Genomic DNA, 24,376 nt, shown 5'->3' on the forward strand with positions numbered 1-24,376 from the left:
TCTTTCTTGCTTTAAATATTAGACTTCACCTTGTCAGATAACAAGACAAACAAAAGAGAGCACAGCTGCCATGAAACCTGTTTCCACACTGCACAAACCACAAAGGCCCTGCATTGAAAATTAGGAGGAGCCGAAAATAACTAGAAAAAGAAAGATGAAGAAAAGGAAATGGAGAGAAGATGATTGGGAGGATGATATGGACGAAGAAGATAGGGAGTTAGAAAAGTAAAAGGGGCGGAGAAAGGAAAGAATAATATTGGAAAGAACAGAGAGAAAGGAGGAAGGAAGAATGGGAAGATGAAGACAATGGATAGGAATATTGAAAGAAATGATGCAATGAAAGGAAAACGTGGCACTTAAAGGAAGAGGAAAAGGAGGGAAGGAGAGAGAAAGAGAAAGAACAAGGTAAGTGAGAAAGAGAGTGAGAGAGAGGAAGAAAGAAAGAAAAAAGGAAAGAGAGAAAGAAAGAGAAAAGAATGATAGATAAGAAGGGAGCTGGGGATGGAAAAGGCGAAGTAAGGATTTAAGGAGGAATGTGTGAAGAACAATATGGGGAAGGAGTGAAACGTGGGCCTGAAAGCAGAGAGGGGCCCAGCTGAACAGTTGCAATGGCATTCATATATGATTTCATGTAAATCAATCCCTGGTTTTAAATTACAGGTTATATGCTGGCAGGATGAACCTTCATTCTTCTTCCAATTAGCTGATTAAAAAAATAAACAAGTGACGACAACTTCTCTGCCCCTCAAAAAGTGTGAGAAGCACATCAGTGGGTTATGTATCTGTGTAATTTGTGCAAAGGATTCCTTTTGTTTAGCCTCGCCTGGTAGTGCGAGGTAAAGGAAAACATTAACAGTGGCGGCTGCTGTTGGGGCAAAATGGTGGGCGGGGGCACAAAACAAAAAGACAAGAAAAATAGTAATTAAAACAAAAACAAATTACCTGACGCCCATTGCATTGCCGCTGTCCTGGCACCACTCACTGCAGGCACAGACTCCCAGCCTGCCCTGTGGCCAATCCTAGTCCTTCTCTCACGAGACGGCCGGCCAAACCCACATGCGCATTAATGGGAGTGCTCATTACTCCCCCTCACTGCCTGTATTCCCCCGTGGGCCCGCCCCCTTGAAAAATAAAATGATAATAAACACGGTTCATTATCGTTTTATTTTTCAAGTTTTGCAGCTGCTGCTGCTGGTGCTGGCGGGGCTCGACGCTCTTCCACCATAGCGGATGAGCCGCTGCAGCATTAAAAGTATAGAGGGCAAAGGTTAAAGCTGCCAACATTGCTCCTTCCAATTGGAACACAACACAGAATCGGAAAGGTGGGCATGGGCAGAGAAGGTGCAAATTAGACTCCCACATGCAAAGAAACTGCAGAATGGCTCACATGCACAGGGAGGAAATGCCCATTATGTTTTCTCAAAACAAACTGTTTGCTGAGCAGAAGCTTTGAAAATGGCACATATTGACTACCCATCACTGCTATAAGGGGATGAGCAGTAGCAGGCAGGGACAATCTCTAAATAGGGAAGACAGTCTTCTGGCAGAGTGGCAGAGATCATGGCCTCGTAGCAAACCAGCAGACCACCCATCAGGGTATAAATGACCCTGTGAGCAAGGGGTAAGCCACACTGACTCACACAACAATTTTTGTGAATAGGGTACATTATTTTATGTTTTTGGTGCCTCTTTCGTAAACTTTTGTTATTGGGAGATTGTTAATGATGTTAGTCTTAATTCGACTCAACAAATCGGTACTTAAAATCCTTAAGGCTAATTTAATTTCTCATCTCTAGGAGGGTAATCCCACCTTAGCATCAGAGTGGCAGTCTTTACATCCACCATCTCTCAAACCTTTGTTGCTAAGCTACGACATCCATTGGAAAGGGCATGAATCTCAACAACATTGCAAACCAGTGTGTGATTAAGGACTATTGTTCAATGGACTCCTTCTCAAAACACAACCAGAACTTTAGCAAACATGTATCTATTAAATACATTACTTGATTGATTCTCAAAGAATTTAAAACTAAATGCTTCAATGGCAGAGACCTTATTTGTGGCTGCCTCGGCTGAGGAATGACCTGAAGAACTATGGCTAACCAGTGACTTAAACATCTATTTACTGCATCTGTGAAGCCAGTAAAAATCTGAAATTGCTTTGACATTGTCATGTTAATGGTCACAAAGAGTTCCCACACCTTAAAAACAGAGTCTATCAACCTCAGTGTTCTGAAAAGAAATTGTCCCTGATGACAGTCTCTCACAATGTACTGCCAGTGTCTGGTCAGGCCACATCCAGACGTGACCAGGCAAACAGCATCGATTCTGGGACTGTTCACTTTCTAACACAGTTCACTGAGCTACTGAAGAACTATGCCCTTTAGAAGGATGGAGCAGATCCCTCCAGCATCCCTAGATCTGCACTGCCAGTCCGGTAGGAAGTGATCTAGGTCTGCATTTTTTGTAGTGTGCATGTGAAGGACAAAGGAATTCCACTGAAATTGGGCATCATGTATCATTTTTCCAATGCATATATGTGTGCACCATCGTATCCACATAATTACACAGAGTGCGTCTACAAGTGTACAGATGAGGACAACATGGGATGAACCAGTGCACTTTGTTTGCCAATACTCAGTAAATGGTCTTTTGTAACCCTGAAGAGGAAAACTAAGGTAGACCCCTTGCATATTGTTGTTCTTGAAATCCAGTGCTTGACCTCTGGATTGTCTGCGGCCTGCTGTTCAGCGTCAGAGACATGTGCTTTGGTTACAAAAATGAGATGACTGTCCCTTTGGTAAGGCTTGTGCCCAGGTCCCTTGTACAGCTACTAATTACAGATTCATGGAATGCATGTTTTCCAAAGCAACCCATATCGCTGGACCTATTCCCACAATCAAATATATAGCATTGCCTTAATCATATAACTATTGGTAATAAATGTCTTTTGATATAAACTTACATTGTATGCATAACCAGAATCTAAAGGCTAATTATTAAGTTATATTACAATTGCCTGTTATGGTTATATCATTTCCAAAAATGCAATATATTATTTGCCTGAGCATAGCTAAAATACATTTCATAAGCCATCCATGTTTCTGTCTCTAACCACACCCCTCACTCACACTTTTTTTGGCCGGTGGTTGATGGCTGTTACTTCAAAAGCCTGTCCACACAATACCCAAGGTGAGAAGACTGTGGTGGTTGTCAATTTGCTTGAGAGCATTTTTTACCAGTAAAACATACATTTTGCATGCTTTTCTTCCACAAACCCTATTTGGAGGCTTTTTCTTCATTACTTTAAAAAATGTTGACAAATGTTATGAAACGCCACAAAATGTCAGTAGATTTCAATAAAGTTTGGAAAAGTGAAATTCTGCCATTAATAAAGCCCTACAGCACTGCACATCTCTCCAGCAGACTCTATTCTTGTCTCTTTAGAGCAGGCATCTCCAACAAGTAGTTTGTGAGCTACTGGTAGCTCTCCAGCCACCTGTAAGTAGCTCTCCTGTGAGTAGCCCAGCATACTACTTAAGAAGTTTGTGCATAGATGAAGTATTATGTTTATACCAAAATTGTAAACAAGAAGAAAATGTGTCTATTTTCAGATCTCATAAACTGATAAAAAAAAAAAACGGTTGAATTTCCAAAATATGGTTAAACTGACATTTAAGTGATAAATCATGTGGCATTGGGGAGAATTATTCCTAATATCATTACCTTGTCATCAGGTGCATTGCAGCTATGGCTGTAATGTATTACTCATGTAGAGGCAATACACCTCGACAAAACGTTTGTTTACATTAGTGCTGGCAACCATACCTGATGAAATGAGGTGATCACTGCTGGTAATCTTGCACTTGGTGGCCACTAATGTTTTCTGACGTTGCCACAATTACAAATCTAACAATATTAGTAGCTCGGGATGATTTTTATTGAACATAAGTAGCTCTGTTTACAGAAAAGGTTGGAGACCCCGGCTCCAGAGGTATGGCATTTAGTACCAGCTCTCTACCCTGCTTTGCCCGCGGTATATCCTTCTCTACTCGCTGGTTCACTTGGAGCAGCTTCCTGCAATAATAAGGCTGGTTCAATATGGCGTTCGTTGAACCATTTGCTGCTATTTCATGTCATAGGTCATTAGCAGGAGCAAGTCTGGGAGCAAAAGCGATAGCACTTATTTCGAGTGTGGGAGGTAATTGGAAAAGAAAATCAGGAGGGCCCAGTGGTGCTGTTTTCTTGTCACAAAGATCTAATTGAATACGAGGGCACAAAGACCCAGCAGAGCCATGTCCCAGCCAGGAGGTGTTAATTAGAATCTGAGGGCCTAGACCCAGTGGTACCATTCTTCGAAAAATAGTATTAATTAACATCTGAGGGCATCACAGTACCTTGGCATCCTCTTACAGCTTCTCAGTATGCTAACACAGTTTGCTTTTCAGACATCAGTTAGGTTTACCATTTCTCATTTTCAAGTACAGGCCATGCACCATGACAGAATTGTCATGTTTCCCCAGTTGTATTTGGTAAATGAACTGTGGATGGCCACCATACTCATGCTAGAAGCACACAATATTTCTAGCACTATCCTTTCATATTACAAGGTAATGCATGCTGGGAATTGTGGTCTTTTTACGTTGATCATTAGTAACAGAAAGTTAATTGTTGGATTCATGGAGCATGACTCACAAAGCCATTTGAACATGTAAATCCAATGGAATAATATTATGGGGGATGGAGACTGGCAATCCAGGACGGGTATATCTGTGGACAATGACAAACCTGTGATGATGTGGGTAACCCCTCACCCTCCCCGACTTGAAATAGAGATTTACTCCTGTCAAAGTGTGAAATTATAATTTTTCAGCATTGAAATAGAGAATTAATATTTCTAAAAATGTTTATGGTTTAAAAGAAAAATAGCTTCCTAATAGAGAAAACAAATAATTACAAAGTGAAATCATAATGATGCAATACTTGTTTTAGTGGTAGTTTTACACGATGCACAGTTGTATATGTGGTAAATGGGATGTTTAAAATGTAAATTTTCGTACAAATGGTTAAAGCTTCATCGTAAAGATTAGTGAATATATCTTTGAGGAATCCTACTTTCTCATCTCCAAGAAGAGAACCATCTTGTACCTAAAGGGGGGGGGTAATACTTTCCTACTTTCACTGAACAATTCATGTTGTTCACCACAGTATTGGATAGAATGTTCTCCATCGTGATACAACAGTATGAAAAGCAAGTCTTCAGGGCGAAAGTCTAGAATGTCTAGAATATTGGAATATAAATATGTACATTTGCAGCAGAGAAAGTCTTTTGGAAAACGTGGCATGTCAAACCACTTATAGATGTCAAACATCTGCATATATGATCTCTTGGAAACCTTTATATATTTGACTTTTTAGTAAGGCAAAAAACTGTCCAAAAGAATTGGCCCTGAAGGCTGAAAGTTTTTGGGTGATCCATCAAGCGAGGGCCGAGAAAATGGGGGGTTGTCCCAAAAAACACATTTTCCTTATTCATTTTTCTATAGGGTCTTTAGACACACCTACAGCCCAAACCGCTAAACGGAATTACGCCAAATTTGGCAGGAAGTTAGATCTTGTTCCACAGATTGTGCTTTTTGTGATTTGGTGTAAATCTGCTTAACAGTTTTGGGGATATATAGGTTAAAAATATAGATATCCAGAGATGCAGATCCTCTGAGGATTTAACTGTCCCCGTGCTGATATCTGATTGGCTGGCAAAACGTCAACAAGGAAGTGTTGGCAGACATTTTGGGATTCAACTTCAGCCGAGTCCTACAAAAAAAGATAAAACAAAGGAAAGGGGCCAGTTTAGAGACACCTTGAGCCCTGAGACCTGGTGCAGGGACCCCAAAGGAAAACACCATTGCTAAAATGCATTTATAAAAAAAATTTGGATGCATCAGTAGCTTTTTTCAAGACAAAAAAAGGCTGTCTCCTACCCATTTTTTTTATTTTGTCCCCCATGTGGGCCAGGTTCCGGAAGCATTGGTGACTTAAATAAGGAAGGGGGTGCACATGCCCCCCTTCCTAGAGCTTATATTAGCCCCAGGGATGACTACTTCCCCAGGAGGATGATGCAAACATTATCGGGGTGGTGGCACAGCCTCCAGCAGCCTGGGTACCACCACCACCGTGGGGCAAGATACATTCATAAGAGTAGAGGCCCTGGGGACCACCACCTCCCTGGGGCTAAGTTTCTATTATATGCAGGGAGGCCACGTGGCGCCCCCACAACCCCATGGATCACCACCTCCCTGGGGCGAAACAGTAATTTGTAAAGGGGAGTCCCGTACAGCCTCTCCCACAGCCCCAAGGACTACCACCGCCTGGGGTAATTTATTCAAATTAAGGGAGGGCTGCAGCCCCCACTGCAGACATAGGGACCGCCACCTCCCTGGGGCTGAAATAAAATAATTAAGTCTGTCGTGCTATTCCTGCCCCGGGGATCGCCACTTCCCCAGGGCTAAGTTAAACATTGGAGAGGGGCCACGTAGCCCTCCTCATGGAGCCAATAATGACCCTGGGGACTGCCAACACCCAGGGTCGACTCCTGCTATGTCCTGGGGTGCCCACCCCGAAACATAGCTGTTTTCTCTGATTTGGCGGGAGCTTTGATAGCTCCTGCCAAGTCAGAGCGAACACTACGCTTCCAGTGAGTGAGATTTGTCAAAGTGCTCTCGTCTGCAGGAAGCAGAGGTTTTATCTTTTTTCCTGCCAGTAGAGATGCGGGCAGGGAAAGAGATTAAACATTTGCTCTTGCACACAGGGAACCGAATGTTTAGCAACTCCCTTTGTGCAAGAGCAATGCTGACTCCTACAGGAGGCAGGAAGCCGGCTGGGTCAGCAGGGGCCTTGAGGCTCTTCTTGCGGTCCCTGTCATAAACACTAGGAGCCCATGGGTATGACAAGTAAGGACAGATCCCACCAAGCAAAACCAAACTTTCCACTTGCAGCAAGCTGAAGCTGTAAAAGTGCTCCCACTTGCTGAAATTGGACATTACATCTCTTTCTTTGCCCGCTGGCAGGAAAGAGATTACATTATTGCTCTTGCATACAGGGAACTGCTATTTGCAGCAGCTCCCTGCATGAGGGAGCAATGCCGGCTCCTGCAGGAGACAGGAGGTGGTTATACCGCTGGGAACTAGAGGCTCCCATGCAGTCCCCATAAGCCTTTTCTGGGTTCACTGAGAGGGCTCAGGGCACCCATGAACACGTGGCTGGTCCCCAGGGGATGGGGTTCCCAGGGCCAAAATTGGCTTAGCCCTCCTATTTTAAAATAATTATTTGGCCCAGGTAGATGGTGATCCTCAGGAGAGTCTGCTCAGCCCCCCTTATATTAATATAATGTAGCCCCAGGGAGGTGGTGGAGGGGCCCAAGGGAGGTCATGCGTCCCCCCCAGCAATTGTTAACATATTGCACCAGGGTCCGTACAGCCCCTCCATATAGTTATTTAATGTTGTCCCAGTGAGAGGGTGGTCCTCAGGCCCCTGGGGATCAGCATGGCCCCCTCTAACTTTTTGTATCATGTTGCCCCGGGAAGGTGGAGGTCCTCAGGGCCCAGGTGGCCCATGCGGCCCCCCTAAATATAAATATATTTAACGTTGCCCCCTTTAAGCTCCAAACCTCACACCATGCTCGGCCTTAACCTGTGCGTGATGCGGGGTTGGATTGCTATATGTGGTTGGCTGCAGGGCCTAGTGCCAGGCTAGGCTATGCGACCAAGCCATGCTGGTCATGACCTTTGGCCGTGCGTGGCATGGGTTTGGGTGATTATAGTGGGTTGGCTGCAGGGTTTGGCTGCATGCCAGGCCTTGCAACCAACCCCCGCTGTGCACTGCCGAAGGCTGTGTGCGGCAGTGGTTGGATTAAAAATATAGAAATGAAAATTACTTTACATTAAAAAAACATAGAAATTCACAGAAGAAAACAGAGGTTACAGGGACATCATAGTTAGGCTCACATTTTAAACGTACAAAACCAGTCACCAGTAGGTAGTTATAGTTAAAACCTAGTTTCCAAAGAAAAAGTAGTTTCTGACTTGCCTATATCTTTGGCACCGTCTAACAAATCTTCAAAACATTTTCCAAAAAAGGTGCCCTCTAGGGACCTGTTGCTCAAGGAAAAAAGGTGGGGTCAAAAAAAGTGTTAACATCCTAATTCCCAGAGAGTTTTAGACATGCCTGCAGCATAAACCGCTGTACGGAATCATACCAAATTTGCCAGAAAGATAGCTTTTGGTCCAGAGATCACACTTTTTGTAATTTGGTAATTTCAAAGAAATTAAAGGCAAACCAAATTTGTATACCTAGAGATGTGAACCCTTCGCGAATCCACTCGCGGAAATTTGCAAACCCTCGTGCCACAACAAGGCCCTTATTAGCTGGCGTATCCTGAGCAGAAAATTGTGGCTGTCATTTAATGTAATGGGACATGGTCCCTGCGGCTGTAAACAAATAAGAAAAGTCTGATAAGGGGTCAGGGTGTAGGTACCTTGACCCCAGGGGTGAGTGTGTGTGAAATTCTTTTTTTTATACCTTCTGCTATTTTCGCAAATACATTGCAGTGCTCAGTGCAGCACCCTTGTGTAATGTTGCAACAAATTCAAGGAATATCGGGAAAAAAAAAGAGATTCACAGAACCACTCAGACTCTCATGCACCCACTCAAAGACCCACTCAGATACTCATGCACCCACTCACAGGCCCACTCAGACACTCCTGCACCCACTCACAGACCTACTCAGACACTCATGCACCCATTCACAGACCCTCATGAACCCAATCACAGACCCACTCAGACACTTATGCACCCACTTACAGAGACACTCAGACACTCATGAAGCCACTCACAGACCCACTCAGCCACTCATACACCCACTCACAGACCAATGCATCTGTAAATGTAAAGGGTTGGGCACAGGTGTAGGGTCAGGTGGTTATAAAAGGTTGTCCGCAGGGCCAGGCGCTGTGGCCAACTCCTGCCGCACATGGTCAAAGGTCGTGCACAGCAGTGATTGCATTAACATAAAGTATTTTAAATTACTTTACGTTAAAAAAAAAATAAACTTTTAACTTCACTGAAAAAAATATATATTAGTGGGATGTTATAGTTAGGAAATAGAATTTAAAAAAACAAATAAATTCATTTACAAACAAAGGTTACAGGAATATATATTTAGCAGCACAAACACACTCCAAGAGCTTGAGAACGTGTGCATTTATTTAACACCTTCCTCCCCACGCGTTTCGGGCAAAGGCCGTGAGTGGGTGGTTTCAAAAACAGCAAAATAATACTGGTAGGCATAAACAAAGGACAATTCTTTCATTTGCCCCATGAAATCAAGTGAAGTGTCAGACATTTTGGAGTGGACATACATCAAAATTACTTCTAAAGTTGGTTACGTTAGCATGATGCATCATTCAACAATCTGAAAATAAAATTTTAAAAACATGTAACTTAATGCCAAATTTTAAATTGCAACCTGCATGAAACCGTATGTTTGCTGACACCTGCATGTGTAAACAACAGTACTGCCTCGGTGTGCATGGATTCACACTCTATAAACAAAATATTTAAAGTTGCTCTAGCATAAATGAACCGATAATATGAATAATTCAAACAAATCAAAATAAAAAAATTAACATCTCAAAATAAAAAATACTGTTCCGCCTAAAAGGGATATTTCTGCGAACATGTACTCCCAACTAGGCCAATATAGTTAATGCATGCCAAGCTCCAATAAGGGCAGGTGAATAATACAATAAATCATCCCAAAAAACAAAAGCACAAATGAACAAGTGCGTCCAAGTGGACAAATTACACAAAATACATGGCCAACTGGGCAATATGACGGACGCATACCAATAGACATCGTAATAAATTGTTGTATTCCTTAGCTCAACCAGCTCCAAGATCTAGCTTGCAGAATTCCAAGTGTGCCTGAGTAGCTCTGAAGTAATATGTCACCTGTTTATGAATGTGTGTTTGTGTGGCCTTCAAGCCCTTGGTTCACTTGGACTGTGACCTCATAGTTCTTCATTTAAAGAAGAGGGCACCACACACAAATACCAGTAGGACCTTCATGTTTGTTAGATTTTGTGAGTGATAGTTTTGCACCATCAGATCCCTTTATTCTTAGCAAGATACCTAATTTTTATCTTTGTGTCCTATCCCTGATGAAACTTTCGGACAAACTCTTGAGGGCGCGCTTGAAAAAGTCATTGTTATCATATGCAAAGTGGGCCAGGCAGGTACTAAGTGGAGGAGAGGACTGAGGTCTCAATGAGAGGTTGCTAGTTGCACAGAATGAAAAATAGCCTGGTCACTGGAAGTCTACTTCATGATGGACTAGCAACGTGTGGAAGTCTTGGGAGCACCCTGCAGGAGTTATCATGTACAGGGGAAGTTATAACATACTGCAGGAATTGACCTCTCTGTCCACATAGTTCACATGCTCTTCACTTCTACTGGATTGAATAGAAATATGCTGAATGTTCCAGCTGAATACAACCATGGACTTCATTTAGGGTTTGCCAGGGGTCACAGCTGCGACCCCCAGCTTGCCCCTTGCGACCCCTATTACTACCTTTGCGACCCCTGGCCTTAAAGATGGCAAAATCAGTGCCAGGAACACAGGGGCAGCTCATCCTTACAGACCTCACTTGGTGATTCACTTCCTTGTTTTCAAACATTTTTTTTATTACGGTAATAGTGAATTATATTATTCACTATTGTTGTAATAAAAATGGAGTACATTTAGCTGGGCTAAGAGTCCATTACCCCCCACTGTAGCTGAGGTAAGTAAAAAACGCTTTTAAATGTATGTTGTGTACATGCTTGCAGGTGTGCTTACGTAAAAAAAAAATGTGTGCATGAGTGAACTGCGTAAGCGTATGATGTCACGTTTGCTACCCCTGGCATTTTGGTGAATTGACCTCCATGAATACAACACATGGCAGTGAGCCATTGTTGAAACAGGCATGCACTGCTGCTTCTTTCAAAGCTGATTAGTGCTCGGTGGAGGTAGACATCAGGAGTAGAGAGAGAAAATGGGGCGCTTTGAATGCTCATAAAAATATCATATTTTATTCATATGAATTTAACGAGGAGACCTGGAAGTAAAGGGGCCTAGAGATTTGATAGGCATGTGGCTGTCCCTCAAAGACGGGCTTCAAGTGTAGCACAAAAGGGTGCGAGTGCAGGGCACCAGAGTCTGTCAATCACTTCCCGGAGAGCTAGCAAGAGCGACTGGACCGGGGGAACATGGCGTCCTCGAGAGTGAAGCGCCTTTAATCAAGAGGACATCGCGTCTCATCCTCAGCAAGAACAATTTTGCGGCTCTTCACTTTTAAGATGGTGCTCGTTATATGATCATTAGCAATGCTCCAGTTTCTTAAGTTGTGCTTTAGTTTCAGATTTTTATTCAGTGGGGGTGCTGCCTGTTAAACAGGTGTTTGGATCTACTCACTGGACCTTTAGAATATGGAGCTGGTGTATTCAAGCTGCCTATTAGCATAGACATTTGCCATTTCAATGCACATCCCAATAGGAGGTGGTTAGATGCATTGAAGAGAGGCTGTGTTTTGTGATCTCTCCTTTTTTTAAGGGAAAGCAGTAGATTGTTTATTTTACCACCCTAAATGTCTTTGTGAATAACTGGGTGGTTTTTTGAAGGGGGTTGTGAACCCTTCTCAAGCAACAGCCACAATCCTTGTGAACCACAGACAGTCACTAACACTTAATCAGCCTGTGCTTAACCCTCTGGTAGCTTGGCACAAAATAAGTTGTGCTTAAATTAGAGACAAAATGTAAAGGTTTTATGAAACACACAAACAGCAATAAAGTGAAAACCCTCCGTAAGAAAAACCCACACCAATTTAGAAAAATAGAGTAAATTTTAATAGTAATTTGACACCTCAAAAATCCAATCAGTAGAACCGAACATAAGCAAATTCAAAACTTTAAGGTAAGGATAGCACCTAAAAACACAAAGCGCACCTCAGGGTTATCGGGTCATGAGAGACTCCATGAAATCACAGGTTCATGCTGATCAGAATGGAGCATGGGTCAGATAGAGGGATCAGGTTAGTTCCACTAAAGTCCAGCGTGAAAAATCAAATTCACTGTGAAGGTGGCCGCCAGGAGCAGAGAGAGGGTTGCAGATGGTTGTTCTAGCATGAAGATCCTATTGGGAGTCATGGATGGTTGTTGCTGGAGCTTTGCAGTGGTGGTCACTGCAGGCTGCTGTTGCTGTAGCACACAGTGCAGATCTTGCTTTGCTGGTCATCGCTGACAGTTGCTGTAGTCCAAAGGGTTGGATTCACCAGAGCTCACATTGGCAGTTGCATGTGCAGTAAGATCATGGTCCGGACTGGCCTGTTTGCAGACATGAACAGCCCAAAACTCCAGGATATATCCTTTTCTTCTAGAAGTAGCTCAACACATGTCACTCAAAGGGTCCAGGACCTGATAAACACCCTTTGAGGATAAGGAACTCATGCCAGCAGAGACCAGCGGGGCGTAGGCAGGTTCAGTTGCAGGTCCAATGCAGCAGGTCAGCTGGGCAGTTGTAGAGAGGCCTCTGGAGCTTGCTGTGTCCCTGAAATTCAGAAGAGGAGGCCCGCTAACTAGCCCGTGAGTCACACTGGTAGCCTGAAGGTGCAGGTCCAGTCTTCCTTCTCAGAAAACAGGGCAGACCTCAAGCAGGAAGGTAGTCCTTTGGCAGCAGGGCAGCCATTCTTCTGTACTACCCACAGGTCCAGGAGTGTACTGATGAGTGGGTCTGGGTGTCCCCTTTTTATACATGGCTCCAACGTTGAACTGGAAGAAACGTCTGGAGAGTATGGAATTTCTCGCGTCCCTGCTCTCTTCTCATCTGTCTGCAGGCACAACAGGCTATTATGAAGTAATTTATGCGTAAGCTGAGGCAGTGTCTTTGAATTGCAAATGTGGCAGTTTAACCACTCTCATCAAGTCAAGATTTCCCATCTTGCCAACACTTGACCCTCTACTGTGTGTTGAAAGACATTACAACCCATGTGTTTACAACACAATGGCTTTATGAGACAATTACTTTACCACGTATATATATTTACCTTTCAAGGTAAGTATATATAAAATAAGACATATATATATATATATATATATATCTACACACACACACACACATTACCTAGTGGCAGTCACCACTAGTTAGTTATAGTTAGGACCTACTTTCTATAGAAAAAGTTTTTTTTTTACTTGCCTATATCTCTGGCACCGGTTGACCAATCTTCACGAAATTTTCCAAAATAATATGACACTCACATGAGCTGCTGTGTCTAAAGTTTGAAGGTGATAGGTCAAGCAAGGGCTGAGAAAAAAGGGGGGTCCCAAAACACTTTTTCTCTATGTTAATTTTCATCAGGATTTTGAATAGGAATAGCAGCAGAACTGCTCAACAGAGTTACACCAAATCTGGCAGAAAGCTAGCTCTTTGTCCAGAAAGCAACCTTTCCGTGATTTGGTGTAAATCCGTTCAGTCATCTTTTAGATAGTAAAGAAAATAAAAATTTGTATATATAAGGACACGGATCCACCATGGACCTTCCAAAGATTCATGAATCCGTGCGCCAGCAGCAATGTTGTGATTGACTGGGCACAACCTGAGAGAAAGGTTGCAGCTGCCATTTTTTGTTTATCGGGACTCGGTTCTCAGCAGAGAAAATAAAGATAGAATGGGTCAGGGTAGCGGTACCCTACCCCATGGGAGTAATGGAGGGGTCTGTGAAGCCCCATGGACAAGAAATTGTCAAAAAGCCTTTTTTTACCACACAAGGGGCTGTGGATTCTCCCCGGATCCTTCCTGGATCCTCCCCAGATCATCACAGATTCGGGTAGATACAGGGGGATTCTGGGAGGACTCAGGGATCCAGACGTCAATTTAAAATAAAACATACACTTACTCAGCGATTCACACACCTACTCACACACTCATTCACACACTCAGACACACAATTACACAACCAATCACACACCCATTCACACACCTAAAAAACAGCCACTCACAGACCCACAAAACCACTCACCCACCCACTCACAGACTCATGCAGCCACTCACACACTCACACAACCACTTACACAACCATACATCCACTCACACACCCATTCAGCAACACACACACCCACTCACACACCCAGGCAGCAACTCACACAGCCACTCACAGACCCACACAGCTTTCACTAACCCACTTACACACCCACGCAACCACTTAACACCGAGTCACACATCCATACTGCCACTCACAGATTCGCAAAACCACTCACACAACCACTCACAGAGCCACACATCTTTCACTCACCCAGTGACACACCCACTTACATACCCAAACAACCATTCACACAGCCATTTACACACCCATACAGCCACTCTAACACCCACTCACAGACACACAAAGCTACTCACACACCCACTCACACAGTCACTCCCAAAGCCACTCACAGACTCACACAGCCAGCCACAAACGCACTCACACACCCACCACACATTCACACACCCACTTACACACCCACACAATCATTCACACATCCACTCACACACCCTCTCACACACCTAGGCTGCAGGGACATTATAGTTAGGAACAGCATTAAAAACCATAGAAATTCACTGAAAAAAAAGAAATGTTACAGGGATGTTATATTTAGGAAGTAGCACTTTTAAAAAACCTTAGAAATTCACTGGAAAAAAAACAAAGGTTTCAGGGACGTTATAGTTAGGCTCAGATTTCACTCCTACAAAACTATTGAAATCCAGCAGTCATAGTTAGAGTTATTTTAAGTAACTATAATTCATGGTCTAAGTGAACTATAACTCGGATCCCTCCCATGCACTGCTAAATACCCCAGATATTACAGCACTCATGACAACTTTTGTAACGTCAATAAAAACATCAATGAAACATTAGAAGTCAAATTATTGAAGAAAAAACAGTACATCGCGGGGACACAAGTCATAGTTCCCTTAGGCCACGAGTTATAGTTATTTGAAATAACTCTAACTGCTAGATTTCAATGGTTTTGTATGAGGGAAATCTGGTCTTAACTATATTGCCCCTGTAACCTTTGTTTATTTTCAGGAATATAAATATATATATGGTATATTTCGGCTACTGCTGAGGCGTGTTGGTCACGCCTTTCCATTAAATTATTTTTGTGCACCTGCAATTGTGTTATCGTTTATAACCTGGAGGATTACTGTTGTGATGTAACAGGCTGCCGGAGTCCAACAGGGACTGCCATGGTAGAGGACTACGACTGCCAGAACTTTGTTTACTGAATATATATATATATATATATATACACACACATATATATGTACATATATATATATATACACACACATATATATGTACATATATATATATATATACACATACATACATATACATATGGTGGGCACCACTAGGTAGTTATAGTTAGGACCTAGTTTCAATAGAAAAGTGTTTTTTTGACATGGCTCTATCTTTTGTGGCATTTGATGAATCTTTGTGAAATTTTCCAAAAGAAAGTGTGCCTAGGGGGATTTTTGTACATGAAAGGCTTCAGGGTGATCCATCAAGCGGGGCCGAGAAACGGGGGGTCACAAAAAGTGTATTTCCGATTTTAATTCCCATAGGATTTTGACACATGACTACAGCCCGTACCGCTGGCCAGAATCAAATCAAATTTGGCAGAAAGGTAACTCTTGGTCCAGAAAGCATGCTTTTTTTTTAATTGGTGTAAATCCGTTCACTAGTTTTTGAGATACTAATGGAAATCCCAATTTGTTTAGCTGGGCGGAACCTAAGCACAGATCTCATGGTGAGATGTGATGGGCAGCCAGCACTTCAACCAGAAAGTGATGGCAGCTTTCTTGGAAGCAATAGACATTATAGCACCCAATTGAAATGCATTGTAGTGAATGGCAGGTTTTGAGGGTCACAAAAAGGAGAAGGTATAAGGGGCGTTAACAGATTTTAGTTACAAACTAAATAATTTGTTGCTAATGTGACTTTCCCCTGTGAAAAAGCCTTCTCCTGGGATTTCATGAATCATGTTTGAGAGAAAACAGTTTTTTTCATGATTTTCCCATAGAGGTTATGGAAGATGCTCTAGAACCTAAAATGAGAGCATATATTGTATAAATTCATGCTATCTTCCTCAGCCATATGAGAATGAAGTCTGGCATTTTCAGTAAAACATGTACTTCCAACAGGAACAGCCTGTAGGTTGATTCCCTTATGTTCTACTGCATCCTCCCAGAGTTTTCTAAAGAACAACTAAAGCACTAAGGGCGGGTCATTAAGATCCCGGCGGTCAGCGATAATGTGGGGGTAAGTACCGCCAACAGGCTGGCGGTACTTACCGGCATATTATGACAATGATGGGTTGGCTGAAGCCAACCAGCCAATGTACCACTCTGACCGACATGGTAACTGCCATTGTGCTGCCTGCGGGATTATGACCCTGCCAACCACCAGGTTTTCGTGGCATTCGTGACGTCACGAAAACCATGGCAGTAGGCCATATCATTGACAGGGAATTATTTCCCTGTCACTGATAGGGGTCTCCCCTCTTCCTCTCTAGTTACCCACCCAACCACCCACCGCTCCAAAGCCCCCCCACCCCCCTACATTCATGCCCCTCTTCACACACATGCATATACACACCCATTTCCACATGCTTACACGCATGCATACATCCATTCACACACACATCCGCACACAATTCCAAACATACATGGATTCACATTTTACAACATGCACACACTCACACGTCTGTACATGCACACACGCATTCAACACTCAACACACACCCGCATTCACGCACACACATACATTCACACACACCCACACACACACACAACACCCCTCATCCCCCTCCCCTGTGGGAGACCCAACTTACCTTGATCCAGGGGGTCCTCCGGCAGGAGACGGGACAGGGCGCTGCTACCGCCAGCAGCGCCCGCCAACAGAACACCGCCAGGCTGTATTATAGGTCATAATATGGCTGGCGGCGGTCTACTTGCGTGATGCTGCTGGTGGTAGCAGTGCCACCTTACCACCATCCGCCGGCATTGCCACAGCCGGATTTCCTCCATTCTTGTGGCAGAAATCCGGCTGTGGTCATAATATGGCGGATGGCTGGTAGCCGCAGCAACAATCTTTTGGTGGCTGAGGACGCGGCGGTAGGCGGTTTTTACCGCCAAAGTTGAAATGGGGGCCTAAGGCCCTCATTCTGACCCTGGCGGATACAATCCGCCAGGGCCAACGGGCGCGGGAGCACCGCCGACAGGCCGGCGGTGCCCCTAAGGGCATTCTGACCGCGGCGCTAACGCCGCGGTCAGACAGGGAAAACTGGCGGTCTCCCGCCAGTTTCCCGCTGCCCTGGGGAATCCTCCATGGCGGCGCAGCATGCTGCGCCGCCATGTGGATTCCGACCCCCTTCCCGCCGGCCTGGCTCTGGCGGTTCTTACCGCCAGAACCTGGCCGGCGGGAACGGGCGTCTTGGGGCCCCTGGGGGCCCCTGCAGTGCCCATGCCCATTGTAGGAGGCTGGACTGGCTTGTAGTGAGTACCAAGGGGTACTTGCACCTTGCACCAGGCCCAGTTATCCCTTATTAGTGTATAGGGTGTCTAGCAGCTTAGGCTGATAGATAATGGTAGCTTAGCAAAGCAGCTCAGGCTGAACTAGGAGACGTGTGAAGCTACTACAGTACCACTTAGTGTCATATGCACAATATCATAAGAAAACACAATACACAGTTATACTAAAAATAAAGGTACTTTATTTTTATGACAATATGCCAAAGTATTTTAGAGTGTACCCTCAGTGAGAGGATAGGAAATATACACAAGATATATATACACAATAGCAAAAATATGCAGTATAGTCTTAGAAAACAGTGCAAACAATGTATAGTTACAATAGGATGCAATGGGGAAACATAGGGATAGGGGCAACACAAACCATATACTCCAGAAGTGGAATGCGAACCACGAATGGACCCCAAACCTATGTGACCTTGTAGTGGGTCGCTGGGACTATTAGAAAATAGTGAGAGTTAGCAAAATAACCCACCCCAAGACCCTGAAAAGTGAGTGCAAAGTGCACCAAAGTTCCCCTAAGGACAAAATAGTCGTGTTAGAGGGAGAATGCAAGGAAAACACAAATCAGCAATGCAACAACGATGGATTCCTGTCTGAAGGTACCTGTGGAACAAGGGGACCAAGTCCAAAAGTCACAAGCAGCTCGGAGATGGGCAGATGCCCAAGAAATGCCAGCGGTTGGTGCAAAGAAGCTCTTACTAGGCTGAAGAACTGTGAATACTGCAGGAACGACAAGGGCTAGAGACTTCCCCTTTGGAGGATGGATCCCCCACGCCTTGGAGAGTCGTGCAGAAGTGTTTTCCCGCCGGATGGACGCCAACAAGCCTTGCTACACGCAAATCGTGCGTTTGGCGTTTTTGGACGCTGCTGGGGCCCAGGAGGGACCAGAAGGTCGCAAATTGGACCTGCAGAGAGAGGGGACGTCGAGCAAGACAAAGAGCCCTCACTGAAGCAGGTAGCACCCGGAGAAGTGCCAGAAACAGGCACTACGAGGATGCGTGAAACGGTGCTCGCCGAAGTTGCACAAAGGAGTCCCACGTCGCCGGAGACCAACTTAGAAAGTCGTGCAATGCAGGTTAGAGTGCCATGGACCCAGGCTTGGCTGTGCACGAAGGATTTCCGCCGGAAGTGCACAGGGGCCGGAGTAGCTTGCAAAGTCGCGGTTCCCAGCAATGCAGCCCAGCGAGGTGAGGCAAGGACTTACCTCCACCAAACTTGGGCTGAAGAGTCACTGGACTGTGGGGGTCACTTGGACGGTGTCGCTGGATTCGAGGGACCTCGCTCGTCGTGCTGAGAGGAGACCCAAGGGACCGGTAATGCAGCTTTTTGGTGCCTGCGGTTGCAGGGGGAAGATTCCGTCGACCCACGGGAGATTTCTTCGGAGCTTCTGGTGCAGAGAGGAGGCAGACTACCCCCACAGCATGCACAAGCAGGAAAACAGTCGAGAAGGCGGCAGGATCAGCGTTACAGAGTTGCAGTAGTCGTCTTTGCTACTATGTTGCAGGTTTGCAGGCTTCCAGCGCGGTCAGCGGTCGATTCCTTATCAGAAGGTGAAGAGGGAGATGCAGAGGAACTCGGCTGAGCTCATGCATTCGTTATCTAAAGTTTCCCCAGAGACAGAGACCCTAAATAGCCAGAAAAGAGGGTTTGGCTACCTAGGAGAGAGGAAAGGCTACTAACACCTGAAGGAGCCTATCAGCAGGAGTCTCTGACGTCACCTGGTGGCACTGGCCACTCAGAGCAGTCCAGTGTGCCAGCAGCACCTCTGTTTCCAAGATGGCAGAGGTCTGGAGCACACTGGAGGAGCTCTGGACACCTCCCAGGGGAGGTGCAGGTCAGGGGAGTGGTCACTCCCCTTTCCTTTGTCCAGTTTTGCGCCAGAGCAGGGGCTAAGGGGTCCCTGAACCGGTGTAGACTGGCTTATGCAGAATTGGGCACATCTGTGCCCAACAAAGCATTTCCAGAGGCTGGGGGAGGCTACTCCTCCCCTGCCTTCACACCATTTTCCAAAGGGAGAGGGTGTCACACCCTCTCTCAGAGGAAGTTCTTTGTTCTGCCATCCTGGGCCAGGCCTGGCTGGACCCCAGGAGGGCAGCTGCCTGTCTGAGGGGTTGGCAGCAGCAGCAGCTGCAGTGAAACCCCAGGAAGGGCAGTCTGGCAGTACCAGGGTCTGTGCTACAGACCACTGGGATCATGGAATTGTACCAACAATGCCAGGATGGCATAGAGGGGGCAATTCCATGATCATAGACATGTTACATGGCCATATTCGGAGTTACCATGGTGAAGCTACATATAGGTAGTGACCTATATGTAGTGCACGCGTGTAATGGTGTCCCCGCACTCACAAAGTTCAGTGAATTGGCTCTGAACAATGTGGGGGCACCTTGGCTAGTGCCAGGGTGCCCTCACACTAAGTAACTTTGCACCTAACCTTTACCAGGTAAAGGTTAGACATATAGGTGACTTATAAGTTACTTAAGTGCAGTGTAAAATGGCTGTGAAATAACGTGGACGTTATTTCACTCAGGCTGCAGTGGCAGGCCTGTGTAAGAATTGTCAGAGCTCCCTATGGGTGGCAAAAGAAATGCTGCAGCCCATAGGGATCTCCTGGAACCCCAATACCCTGGGTACCTCAGTACCATATACTAGGGAATTATAAGGGTGTTCCAGTAAGCCAATGTAAATTGGTAAAAATGGTCACTAGCCTGTCAGTGACAATTTGAAAGTAATGAGAGAGCATAACCACTGAGGTTCTGGTTAGCAGAGCCTCAGTGAGACAGTTAGGCACCACACAGGGAACATACACATGCACACCTATGAGCACTGGGGCCCTGTGTGACAGGGTCCCAGTGACACATACATATAGGCCACAAACCTATGAGCACTGGGGTCCTGACCAGCAGGATCCCAGTGACACATAACAACCATACTGAAAACATGGTGTTTTCACTATGAGCACTGAGGCCTGGCTATCAGGATCCCAGTGAGACAGTGAAAACAGTGACAAACACCCTGACATACACTCACAAACAGGCCAAAAGTGGGGGTAACAAGGCTAGCAAGAGGCTACCTTCTCACACCCATGGCATGGGCACTGCAGGGGCCCCCTAACAGGGCCCAACTAGGCTTTTCAGTGTCTGCGATGCAGACACTGAAAAGCGCGACGGGTGCTGCTGCACCCGTCGCACGCCTTCCACTCCGCCGGCTCGATTCCGAGCCGGCTTCCTTGTGGAAGGCGCTTTCCCGCTGGGCCGGCGGGCGATCTGAATCAGATCGCCCGCCGGCCCAGCGGGAAAGTCAGAATACCCCTCGCGGTCTATTGACCGCGGGGCGGTATTCAGGCGGCTTCCGACGGGCGGGCGGCAACCGCCGCCCGCCTAGGTCGGAATGACCACCTAAGTGTCTAACTTATGACAAACGTGTGGCACACCTGAAGCCATCTTGATTGAATCAAAGTAGTAAAACCTCAAATATTTAATTTAGGAAGGAACAAAATAAGGAACAAAATAATTTTGTCATAGAAATTATGATAGGTGCTGTAGAAAGAAGAATTACAACACGTTTTAAATGAGTTCTCAAATGTCTTCCTTTTCTATTTCATTACAGTTCATTACAACATTCTGACATGGAGACTGAAAAATCCACATACTGAATTTATGCCAAAAACGTGGCACATCTGACCGCCATCTTGATGGAATCAAAGTGGAAAACTGAAAGCATTGTCTACTGAAGATATTACAGTAAATGAGGAGATTAGGGAGCTTAATAACAAATAAGTCTCCCAAGACGGCCACCAGAGAAAAAAGAGCTCAAATGTAGGAGAAATATCACCCAAATGAAGCCCAAGTATAGCCCATCGACAGAAGTGTGCAAAACACAAAACTTTTTTTGTTTGTTTCAGTTTTAAATATCACAGACTTGACCCAAAGGTGGGAGTGCTTCACATGGGCATCAGTTACATTACACAAGATCACATTCCTTTTAGGCTTTAGGCGTGGGGAGATTAAGTGATTTGCCAGAATCACAGGATGTTGAGCTGATGCTGAAACTCGAACCTGGTTCCTCAGTTGCAATGTCTGCAGCTCTGACTGTAATGCCACATCCTCACCCATAAGTGAAACATATAGTCAAGTGATCAACTGGATTAAAAAAACATCAAGATAGCAAATAATTTAAAAATGTCGCTATTTGAATCATTTTAGTTTTTAGAGCACTAACCATAATTTCTATGGGTCTAATACCCTCTCATTTTTAGGATTTCTAAAGGAAATGCTTTAGGTATTACAGTTTTGATTACATTAAGATGACTTCAGGCGTGCCACACTTTTGTAATACATATAGAATTTTACTAACGTAGTTCCTTAGAATACTGTGGGGAGGCAGATGTCAGGGGCATAGACTCGGATAATTGAGGGCAGGGAGGAGGAAGGGTGCAGAGGCAGCAAGTTGACCACACTGGGCAGGCGGGTGGGGAGGTGGCAATGCAAGGTACCATGGAGTGCAGGGGAAAGGGGGCGAGGGCAATAAACCAACCATGTAGGACAGAAAAGAGAGGCTACGGCAATATAACAGATCATTGAGGGTTGAAGGAAGAGGAAGTGGCAGTGGCCGTACATCCATACATGCTAATAGACCCAATTCAGGAAGCAAACTCCCTATGTTTTTAAGCCCAAAAGGGCTTTATTTTATATGTCTCCTGCCTGAAAACTCAGATTTTTTAATGTAAGTCAAAGGGGAAAATCGATTCCCCAGGTTTATTTTTATTCTCCCTCTTACTAAGTTCAAAATGTTGACACGCCTGGTACATTGGATTCCTGAGGGCAGAAGGAATTGGGTAGGGACATGGACTCAGATAACAGAGGGCTGGAGGGAGATGGGTAGGGGCACCAAACTGACCTTGCAGGGAAGGCGTAGGGGCTTGCAGCAGCACAATACACCACACAGAGCAAGAGGGATGGCAGCGCAGCACAACAGGACCATGGATAGCAATAGGGAGGGGACAGGGCCATGCACATGGACAACAAAGAGCAGAGGGGAAAGAGGCAAGGGCAGCAAGCTGACCATATTGGACATACAGGAGGGACAGTTGAAGTATAACAGACCATGTAGGGCAGGAGGGAGGGGCCAGGGGCATGACAATGGACCAGGCAAGGCAGGAGGGAGGGGATAGGGGCTGCACATGGAAAACAGTGGGCAGGGGGCATGGCTGAAGCAGCAAGCTGACCAGGAAGTCCGGGCAGGATGGGCACTGGAAGCGCAGTACATCGTGGAGGGCAACAGTGAGACTGTAACGGCATACCCACAGACAATGGAGGGAAGGTGGAAGGAGGGTCCGGGGCCCCAACCTGACCACAAAGGGCAGGTGAGGGGATGTGGCAGCACAGAAGGCCATATTGGGCAAACGGGAGGGTTAGTGGCAGCACAATGGACATGGTGGGAAAGAGGGAGGGGGCAGGGGAATGCACAAAGGATCATGGAGGACAGAAGAGATGGGTAGGGGCTGGACACAGGCAAGAGAGGGCAGGGAAGGAGCTTCACAACAGACCATGCGGTGTAGGTAGAAGGAGCAGATGCAGCACAACAGAGCATGGAGGGCAGAAATGAGTGTCAGCAAACTGGACCACGGAGTACAGGAAGGAGGGAATAGGGCATGGAACTTGGCCAGGCAAGCTGGAGGTGTCAGGGACAGGCAGAAGTCATCTAACTGTCTTAGGCAGGTGAGAGGGGCAGATAGGAATTAATTCATTAGGGATAGGACTCCACTCTATTACACTCCAGTCTACATTATTCCAGTTTATGGCAATCCTCTCTTAAAGACTCCACTGTATCGTATTCCGCTGTATGCTATTTCACTAGATGCTATTCCAATGTATGGTACTCTCTTCACACCACTACCGTGTATGCCACTGCACTCTACGAGGCTGAACTGAACGACACTCTGCTCAGCTCTCTAGAACTGCATTCTGCAACACTATATTGCACTTTATGGAACTCTACGAGACTCTACTTCACTCTTTCCATACACACTCCCTGTCTACTGTTAAAGTCCAACCTATGCCTGTACACTCCATTGTACAACAGTGTATTCCACTAAAAAACACTTTTCAATACTCCATGATGCAGCACTTCACACTACTGTATGAGACACAACTCCAATTTATAAGTTTACTCAACTTTACACTATGTATCTACAATATAATCCACTCCATGCCACTCTACTCTATGACACACTAATACACTGTATTATACCTTACTGCACACTATGTTACTCAACTCCACTGAACTCTACTCCACTGTATGAGACTTTACTGTGCTCTACGCCACTGTCCGATCATCCACTCTGCACAGTTCTACTGAACAACACACTAATTTACTCTATAGAACCCACTCTACAACACTCTAATACGCTGCTTCCCACTCTATTCTTCTTCAATCTACTACATGACGCTCAATTCCATAATACAATACTCCACTCTGCAACACTCGACTGTTCGACACTCTCCTTCGTTTCACTGTACGGCACTTCACAAGTACAACTATAACTGCTGAACTATAGTTTTGTGTATGCAAAATGTGAACCTAACTATAAGGTCACTGGAATCTTTGTTTTATTTCAGTGGACTATTTGCAATTTATTTTCCAGCACAAAACTTGCTTTGGATTGAAAAGTTGTCCAAAAGTAACGCAAAGGAATGCTTTGCAATATGT

The sequence above is a fragment of the Pleurodeles waltl genome, chromosome 8, assembly GCF_031143425.1.
Source record: "Pleurodeles waltl isolate 20211129_DDA chromosome 8, aPleWal1.hap1.20221129, whole genome shotgun sequence".
Classification (NCBI taxonomy): domain Eukaryota; kingdom Metazoa; phylum Chordata; class Amphibia; order Caudata; family Salamandridae; genus Pleurodeles; species Pleurodeles waltl.